Raw genomic sequence first — 10,307 nt, 5'->3', positions numbered from 1 at the left:
TGAATGAACCAGGTGTCCCTATATACAATCTAGTATTTCTTCTGGTGCCTCTATGCTTCTCACTTCATTGTCCACCCTTTAAAACAGCTCAGAGACTACAGTCATGGAAACAATAAAATCTAGAAACCAATTAAACATTATATCTATCCTCCAACAACTGTTCCTTCCCAAACCACATTATTCTCTGATAGTCTAGATACCCAAAGCCAGCTAAAAGGAAAGTTTGAATCTCATCTATTATTCAAATAGAGAAACTCTTAGAATACATGTTTGTGTATGCACTGGGCTTATTGGAATAAATGTTTGAGTCAGACAATTTGTATATTGTCAAATCAGAGCTTACACCTGACTTCTAATTCCTATTGCAGATCTAAGAGATTTGACCAGTTGTGGGAATATCTCTTTAAAGGAAACAGTGACATTTGCCTTTATGGCCATAATCTTCCTCAAGAATGTTGAATAGGTTATTAATTTTAAATACTATTTGGATTTAAATCATTACATGCATCAGTAAATGATTTCACATAGCCTGAATTCAGTGGAGAAAAACATTACTCATGTGTGCATTAGCATTTTTATTTTTACTGCAGCAATACATCATTCCTTTTTCCAGGTGCTGAGAAATGCTGTTGCAAAATGCACTGCAGATCTCAGGTAAAAACCTGAGGCAGGCTTTTAAGAAACAGCTCATTTAAGAATGAATATCAGCTAAAAGCCAAGGGAAATATGTTTCATCATCTCAGCCTGTTTGCTCACCCTCTCCCAAGATAATTGATACCTTTTCTTTTTTCTATGTGATTACTTACTGCAATTTTTGATGCAGTGCTTGATCAGTAATTAGGCAGATTGGCAGGAAGAATTCTAGCACCTCTAACTGACTTCAATGACTCAGAAAAAACAAGTGGCATTAGTTACGGCAGCTACAAAGAATGCTCATTTAATTTCTGACAAGGTGGACTGTGAATGAATGTGTAGGTGTGAGTATGAGGGAGAAAAGAAACATAGAGACAGAAAGGGAGATGGAGAGTTAATAGTGATTCATGACAAGTATAAAGACAGGAGAAATTTTAAAAGCAGCAAGTGACAGTCTATAAAATAAGCCCATTTAACTCATCACTAAGGAGCAATTGTTGTGCTTAATGTTACTAAATATTTTTCCTTCAAAATTGTTTGTATGACTTTTCATTTTAGAATGTCTATGATAGGTATTATGTAAACCAGAGCTTGAGCTAGAAGAATCTGTGATAATGAAAAATAAAAATAAATAAAAACGTTTTATTCTACCATTTGAGTTACTAACATCAGGGAGAAAATGGATTTTCTTCACTTGAAATGAACAAAAAGAGCTTTCAGAAATGTGTTTATGGTAAATAATTAAACATACTTGAACTTTAGTGCTTTCAATTGAGCATATGAACAGTTCTCAAATGGGTTTGGATTTATCCATGGTATTAACATTTTAAAATGCCATCCCTGGCATGTATATAAGTAAGTCACAGAGTGTAGTCTAATGATTTGATTAGTGTAGTAGGGAATGGATCGCTTCCAGGGAGGCCTGGCTAGGCATATTCCCATTTGGCCTTTCCTTGCAATGCACAGCACTAATTGGTACTGCAGGAGTGTGGGATATAAAGGGACACTGAACTCAGAGTGTCCATTTGCCCCTAAGTGCTAACCAGTGTTATCTTTTTACTGGTTTACTTATTCTTTCAATTTATAGAAAGAGTCTATTACCGAGGCCTCTTGAGTATATATACATAATTAAGAACACAGGCCACTTTGTCCAGGCACTTAAGCACTTGCCAAACAGGGAGAAGCACAATATTAAGGAGGGGAAGAAAGGAAGAGATGACATCAGACAATGTTTGATAAACCGTAGAGGTCCTTTACTTTCACTGATTAAATCTGATAGAGGATGGGGCTTGATAGGTAAGAATAAAAAGAAGGAAAAAAGGAAACTGTGTGGCTGTTATCAATCTGTAACAGGATGATTTAAAGTGTACTGGAGAAGGCCACAAATCTCTCTCTCAAAAGTCTTTCACAGTACCCGAAAGTATCACACTTTGGGGTTAAGAAGATGTGGAGGTCTCTTATCACAATCCTAATTTGGTAATTTAGAGCAGAAACTCATTAGGCTTTTATTCTCTATTAACACCTTAACATGAGTTATTTTCTCAGATTAGTTTCAGTTGCTTAGTAAGTTCTTGAGAGGAAAGAACAAAATATAGGTGAAAGTTGCTAGTGAAAACCAGGAGGAGAAAGAGCCAGGGCATAGATGTGGATTCCAGCTAAACAGGATTGGACAGGGAACTTGGGCATTTGAGTGGATAATAGAAAGACAGTGGAAGCCTAGGCATCACATGGGCAGGAGCTAGAAGAGAAGAGGTAGAGAAAAAAAACATAAGCACAAAGCCAAAAAAGCTCCTTTTCCCTGTTTTCTGTCTATGGCTTCTATTTTCTTCAGCTTTTGTTTAGCAGAGTATGACCATGCTAGTGAAAGAAGACATTTAATAACCACAGGCCACTTCCTCTACCTTTTTGGTCCTTTTCTTTTCAGGTTCACAGATAGGGAAGGAAGAAATAAAACAGCCTGGCTCACAGGAGGCTAAGGCATTGTTGTTCTTTCCTGTGGACATTGAGTATAGAGCTGAGAAGAAAAGTTTTAGAAAGAGTGGAGTATAATATCAATTAATTAGAAACACTTTTGTCAAAAATGTTGGGTTGGTTAACAAACTTCTTTATGAAAAGCCACATGTAAGCGAGTTTGTGGAGTGATGAGAAACTCTTTTGTCTCTATTGTGTAGGTGGCTATGAAAGTTGAGGGAAAAAATATCAGTTTCAACCCAGTAAAATGAGTCAGCAGGAAATCAATCAGCTTGCAGAAATCCCTTATAATTAATTTTTAAAATGCTACCTTTACATGGAATCTGGCTGTGAAGAAGAGTAGCATTGATAAAGAGCTAGAAATTGTATACCATGAGATTCATTAGTGTTTTTTAACCTCTGAAAACCCTCATTTTCAAGAATGAATTAATAAGAAAATAAAAAAAGACATTGCCTTTGTGTGGTCCTGAATAGAGGATTGGAAAAGACAAAAGCATTCCTGGTGTTTCATTAAAATGTAGATCTTCATCCTCTAAGCTGGATATCTATTTTATTACTATTAAAATGAGTCTTTAGTTTATTTTCTTTTTGAAAGTAGCATTTTTATTTGCTTTAAGACTTGGAAAAACTAGAGGGACTCTACTGAAAATGAACCCAAGTAATCAATAAGATGGAGACTAGACCCTACCACAATTAAGGCTAGTCTGTCTGGAGAAGAGAGGATAAGGGAAAAGGCAATCACTGTCTCCAACAAAATGAAAGGGGTTTATGTAGGGAAAAGGGAGATGCTGATCACTTGTCTCCTATGATCATGAGATAGTTTTCAGATAGAAAAAAAAAAAAAAAAACAAACTTAATTTTAAAACAGAATAGGTCTTATTTGTCCAAAAACAAGTTTTTGAGCATTAGGTTGAAGAAAATCCATGGGGATAAAAACAGTGTGAGAAAGGTTGGGGAATCTCTAAGGGTTCTTGGGGAATAATCATGGACGTACAAGAATTTGCTATATAATATTCTTCATAACTTTTTGTTATAAAGGTATTTTTAAATAATCAGTATAGAATAATAATATCATTGTAGGACATTATTTCTTTTTTAGCCCTGGCCTATTTGGCTCAGCGGTTAGAGCATTGTCGGCCCACGGACACAAGAGTTATGGGTTCAATTCCGCTCAAGGGCACGTACCTCCGTTACAGTTCAGTCCCTGGCCCTGGCCAGGTTGTGTGGTAGGCAGTCCGTCGATGTGTATCTCTCATATGTCTTTCTCTCTCTTCCTCCCACTCTAGCCAAAGATAAATTAAAAAATATCCTTGGGTGAGAATTTTTTAAAAAGTATCTATATTTTCTAATGATCCTATAATGAACACCATATTGTAAAATAATGAGAGAAAAGTGATTAAAAGTATTAATGTTGAGAAATGAAGGGATTACCTCTATTTTCTATAGATTAGATGTTTCTATATTTTCCTACTAAAATCTACTTTATTTTTTTTTCTAGTTTTTCTGTCTTTTTCATTTTGCTAAAATTTTAGAAATGTATTTAATGAGCATTTTAAGTGCTGATGTTTAATATTAACTACATAACTATGAATAGGACTGAGGCACGACCTCTAACTTCACATTACTTAGAGTCTTATGGCATAGAGAGAAATTAATGAGACAATAGGATAATTATTACAGCAAAGTTGTAAATAGGTTGTTATGGAAGCTCAGAGGAATGAAGTCTTGGAGGGGTGATCAATATAAAATCTGCAAGTCAATCTGGGTTAGATAAGTAGGAAATGTCTTAGGAAAAGAGAAAGAACTGAGAGCATTATAGGCACAGGAATCACTATTTGCAAAAGCACAGAGTTGTGAAATGGCTGACCTTGTCTAGGAAATGGTAAGAAGTTCAGTTAAAAAAAAAAGTGTCAAGGTTGACATTTAGGTTTCTGGTTTAGCACAACAAGGTAGCTGGTGAGGCTGTTTCCTGAGAATCTAAAAAAAAGGGGGGGAAGGGAAGTTCTAACATTTTGGGTTCCGAGGTAGAGGTTGATAAATTCAGTTTTAGACATGTTGAATTAGAGTAGTCTGAGGAAAGTTCAAGTAGAGATATCTAACAGTTTAGAAGGGAGATCTAGATTGAAGAAAAATTGTGTAACATATTAGCATTAGGAATAAGATCACATGAAGAAGAAAGTGTAAAATGAGAAAAGACAATGGTTGAGGATAGAACACTAACAGCAATATTTAAGAAACTTTTGATGGAAACAGAGATCCTCAAAAGACAATGAAGCAGTAGCTACACAAATAGGAGAAAAAGCAGGATAGTGTCTTAGAAAACAAAAGGGTAGAGGCATTGGATTTAGCAACAGATTGATCATTGTAGACTGTGGTAATTCCAATGAATCGGTGGAGTGGAAACAAGATTATAATAAATTGAAGGATAGATAAAATGTGTGGATATTGAACCAATAAGTGTAGACATTCTTCAAACAAAATTGGTTATTATGTAGAAGCAGGTAATATTGCAATAACCAGAGGGCTATGGGCTATCCAATACACACACACACACACACACACACACACACACACACATATATCAATGCTGCTGGGAAGAACTGGTGGTGAGAGAAAGGTTTAAGATACATGAGAGAGGGGGGCAGGGCATTTATGAAAGAACTATGATGAGTTATGTTTTGGAACTGATGAATCTATAGTAATGATTAATAGCCACGTAATCATTTCAGCAAGAAGTATGCAACTGGCTGCCTGAAGATCTAGCCCTAGCTATCATCTAGATGTGATAAAAGCCATGAAAAGGAATAAAATTTCCAAGGTAAAGAGTGTAAAAAGAGCAGGGGCATTAAAAACTAAGTCTACATAAAAGTGTAGAAGGAAGAATAACCAGTGAAGTAAAGAATAAATATGTGGGGAGAAAGGAAGGAATCAAGATAGATACTGTTATGAAGGTCAAAGGAAGAAAGAGTTTCAAGGTGGCAGTGGGATGGGCAACAATGGGCTGTGAAGAGAGAATGTGGATTTCTTAACAAATAGATCATTGGTGAACTCTGAGAAAGCAACTGTCCTAGTGAGGTGGAGCATAAATAAAAATTGAAATGGCGTATATAGGGAGAGGTTACATAGGAAGAGAAGAAAGCTTATGTAGACCATTTGAGAAGTTTGACCATGAAAGGAAAAAATGTAAGGCGGTAGCTAGAGGGAGCAGTAGGATTACATAATAGTTGTTTTCAAAGTTGGGTATACCTATGCTTCCAGAAAGTTGTTAAAGATTAAATTTGATTATTACATGCATGTCCTGGTTGTAAAATCTTCTAGTTCATCACCAAATCCATCAAGATGTCAACTTTAATGTACAGAGCCAATAAAGACTTCTAGTTGATTGTGCATTCAGTGCTACAATATTAATGTTATAGCAATGTCAGTTCATTTTTAATCATTTATAATATACCCTGAAAATATTTTTAATGTGAGTTTTGGAATGGATTCCCCGGAGTTTATATGGAAGTATAAATGATTATATTGTAAACACATAGGCTAAGTTTGGGGGCTTGGGATATGCATTTAAACCTTAGAAATAACAACTCTAAAGCTTAATTTTTAGAATTTTTTATTATTACCTGAATTTAGGAAAGCAAAGTCTGCATCCATTTTTATAAACCTAATGTAGTTAGGAGAACTAAGCACAAAAGCTATATTATTTAATTTTGTTGTTTGGTCAAAGTAGAATAATATTGGGGAAAGGAGTGAGTGGCCACTCTGTTGGAAATTAGCTTCTGTTTCTATGCCTCATTCATTCTTCATTATGTTCTCCCTTTACCAGAGTGGTGAGTAGTGAAAAAAGTAGTTTTTGAGTTCAGATTTTAATTCTATTGTGAGTTATGCCACTAATTAGCTATGGGCACTTAACTGATCTTAAGTTTTCTTACCTGGAAAATGGGGATGATGTTATCTACTTTGTAGAATATTGACGATTTAATGAGGTAACTTATGTAAAGCATCTAGCTCATTGCCTAGCCTAAATGTTTCTTTTGCATTTTTTTCTTCTTTAAACCTAACCACTCTTGTCTACAAAATGTTCAATGTTTTTATTCATATCAGCTACAACACTTATAGACAACTATTAATTCAGTCCAGGGTCACTAACAATCAAGAATTTGGTGAGCTTGGTAACTGATTCTAGAAGCTAAAAACAACAATGAGGTATCACCTCACACCTGTCAGAATGGCCACCATCAACAAATCATCAAACAACAAGTGTTGGCGAGGGCGTGGAGAAACGGGGACTCTAGTACACTGCTGGTGGGAATGCAGACTGGTGCAGCCACTATGGAAAACACTATGGTGTTACCTCAAAAAATTAAAAATTGAACTTCCATTTGACCCCGTGATCCCACTTCTAGGAATATACCCTAAGAAGCCTGAAACACCAATCAGAAACAATATATGTACCCCCATATTCATAGCAGCACTATTTACAATTGCTAAGATCTGGAAACAGCCCAAATGTTCATCAGTAGACAAATGGATAAAAAAGCAGTGGTACATATACACAATGGAGTACTATGCAGCTGTAAGAAAGAAAGATCTTTTATCCTTTGAGACGACATGGAGGGACCTGGAGAGTATTATCCTAAGCGAAACAAGCCAAACAAAGAAAGACAAGTATCATATGATCTCATTTATTTGTGGAATATAATGAACATTACAGTCTGAGTACTGGGGTAGTCCCAGAGACACGGAAGTGGGGTTCAGACGGACAATCTTCAGAAGAGGGGGTGGGGGGGAGAGATAAACCACAGAACTTATATGCATGTATGAATGAACAATGGACATGGACAACAAGCTGGGGACAGGGCAGGGAGGGAGAGGGAGTGGGGAATCAGTGGGGGGAAAAGGAGAGAGATCTGTAACAAACATAAATTAATTAAAAATATAAAATAAAATAAAAGCAAATGTGAAGCCATGTTTCAAAGGATGCCTTTGAAGAATGAGAAATAAAAAGACAGTGTCAGGTAGTAGTCATAATATTTACCTCTAATCGGGCCAACTCTATCTTTTTTATCACAGTGCATTATTGAAGACATTTTAAAAAAAAGGAGATAGGGACACAGTTTGATGGAGAAAAATGTTCTGTCACCTATCCATTCCTTAGAATAAAGTTCTGCCTGTTACAGCAATATACTGTACAATCCTCATCATCAGTAAATGTTCTTTTTAAAAGGGCAAACGTGTTTTTCCACCTAGTTCTTTGGTGGTATTTAAACAAAAACAAGAATGGTGCAAATATATAACATCTTCTATATTTAAGTGAAAATCACAGGAGAAAATATAGGAAAAGGGAATAACTCAGCCTATTTTCTCCTTCTGAGCCTGAGGGATGTGTAAAGCCTAGACATTGCAGGGGTGAGATCTCATTCAATCTTTCTTCTGCATTCTCTTCCTCTTGTCCAAGAGAAAGAGTTCACCTAAAAAGTTGCATTGTTATTATTATTACAGCCCGCATAAGACTTTTTTTTCCATCTCCAGAGAGCAAGGGTTAAGGTGAGATCTACTATTTTGGGAACTACTTCTACACACTCCACCCCCTCATTCCCCACCATGCACTGAATTGCCATGTTTTCCAGCTTCATAACTGTTCCATTCTGAGTAACATTTTGTTTGTTTGTTTGTTTGTTTCTTTTTTTCAGGCTGTACCCCAGGACAAACACACTTACAGACAGTGTCCACATTGAGGCGCAATGAGTTTTAGAAGGACACATCACAGAATGTCTGGTCGTAGGACCAACTCGTATTTAAGCCTGTGCTGTTGCTTTCCATTTTTTGAACGTCGACAGAGACCTCAGAATCAGGTAAGAGCATCTAGAAACAAAGCTTTGGGTTTTTATTAGGCTGTGATCAAGGGGCAAAGGAGTGGGAAAAGTTGAATGTCTTCGTGTGCAGACCTACTAAATAGCTGTGTCATGACTGAGTCTTTCTCTGTGAAACTCATATAAATCCAAAGAATTCTGCTTTTGGGGGTGCAGGAGATTGGGAAGTGGGATAAAGTTGGAGTTTCAAACAAATTTAACAAGACTGAATTGAGTAAAATAAACAAGATAAAGTCTATTAAAGCAAGGTCACTTAGGAAGGAATACCAAATTACAGAAATGAGTACAAATGGTCCTGGATTGGTTATGTATAAGTACAGCAAATAATTGCCTTGAGACTGTGGGAGTTATAGGTCAATAGTGCTGTTACTATTATTTCATATAGATGAAAATGATGAACATTATCTCAGATATAGATGTAGATACAAGTGTATAAATATAAATATATTAATAGCATCAAGAAGGTGAGTTGTAATCTTTTTGTACATTCTACATCAGTTATATTTTTATCATGTGTTTCATGTGGCATAATACATTGTTTCAGTATTTATGGCTTAAACGAGATGTGCAGTGTTTAGAGAAAGGTCAAGATGTAGAAAATTAACCCTGTAAAAGAAGTCAAAGAGAACTGAAGGGTTTGCGTACTCACAAGTCTTCAAATAGGTGGAAAAATATTATATGAAGAGTAAAAAAGGTGGTTCAGGCAGTTGTTCAACTATCAGCTTAAGTCAGACCAGAGGAGCTTTAATTATAGTGAAACAAGTCAGAACTTTGTTTTTATGTAACACCTCTCCTCACTTTATAGTACTGAAAATGTAGAATTATTTAAAAGTAAATATAGATTAAAATTTTTCCTCTAAGATGTATCTGAGTAGGACAGCTAACTTTATAAAACGACTATTGCAGGTTAGCTATATGGTAAAGTTGATTTATTAGTAGATTTTTGAAAGTCTTTTAAGTAATGGAAGTCTGTGAAATAAAGTTCATTTACCTTGGTATCAACAATTCAAAGGGGAAAATTGGATTCCTAAATGTCAATTTTGTTTCTCATTATAATTTTTATAGCATTTGCCCTCAGGGTGTTTTTAAACAGTCCATAGACTTTAAGATTTCCCAGACCTCTTTTACATTTGTAAATATTTAACATCAACCTTTTTTTCCCAGTTCTGTGTGCCTACTAATTTGTCATTTGTTTATCCTGACTTCCAAGGCTGTTCTAGCAACATAAAAGTGACATATGTGAAAATATTTCTACTCAATCATCATATTTCTAGTTTATCAGCTTATTCTAGTTCTTAGGTTTTTTCTAGAATTTCTCTCCACATCTAAAGCAGATGTTTGTGACAATTGAGATAATGTTAGCTGCTAAGCTGCCCCCCAGCTCATTTTTTTTCTGTACTGACATAAATTCTCATAATATAAACCTTTCTTCAAGAGATAAAATTATAAATTATATAAAATAATTTTCAATGTGTTAACTCAGTGAGTATATATGATTGAGTAATGTGGTAGGCATGCTAAAGGGATGTTTATTTTGCCTTAATTCCAATTTCACCATGGCTATATCTAAATGTACCAAGACTCAATAATGAAACAACTGGTAATTTCATGCAATTAGCTAACTTGTTGGGGCTTAAAGATATTCAATACTGGTTTTGGAAGATTTTTTTTTTCACTGAAAGTTTCAGTGGAAATTTCACTTAATTAGTTGCTTCACCCAAAGCGAAGTGGAAAATTGGAGCAATTATACACATGATGTAAACAAAATGTTGTCCTCTTTGACCTCAACTACAGTACTTATATATTTTAAGCAAAATGTGAGTTTCACTTGAA

This window comes from Molossus molossus, unplaced genomic scaffold (genome assembly GCF_014108415.1).
Source record: "Molossus molossus isolate mMolMol1 unplaced genomic scaffold, mMolMol1.p scaffold_m16_p_2, whole genome shotgun sequence".
NCBI lineage: Eukaryota > Metazoa > Chordata > Mammalia > Chiroptera > Molossidae > Molossus > Molossus molossus.
The sequence above is the reverse complement of the archived record's forward strand: the minus strand, read 5'-3'. Positions refer to the sequence as shown.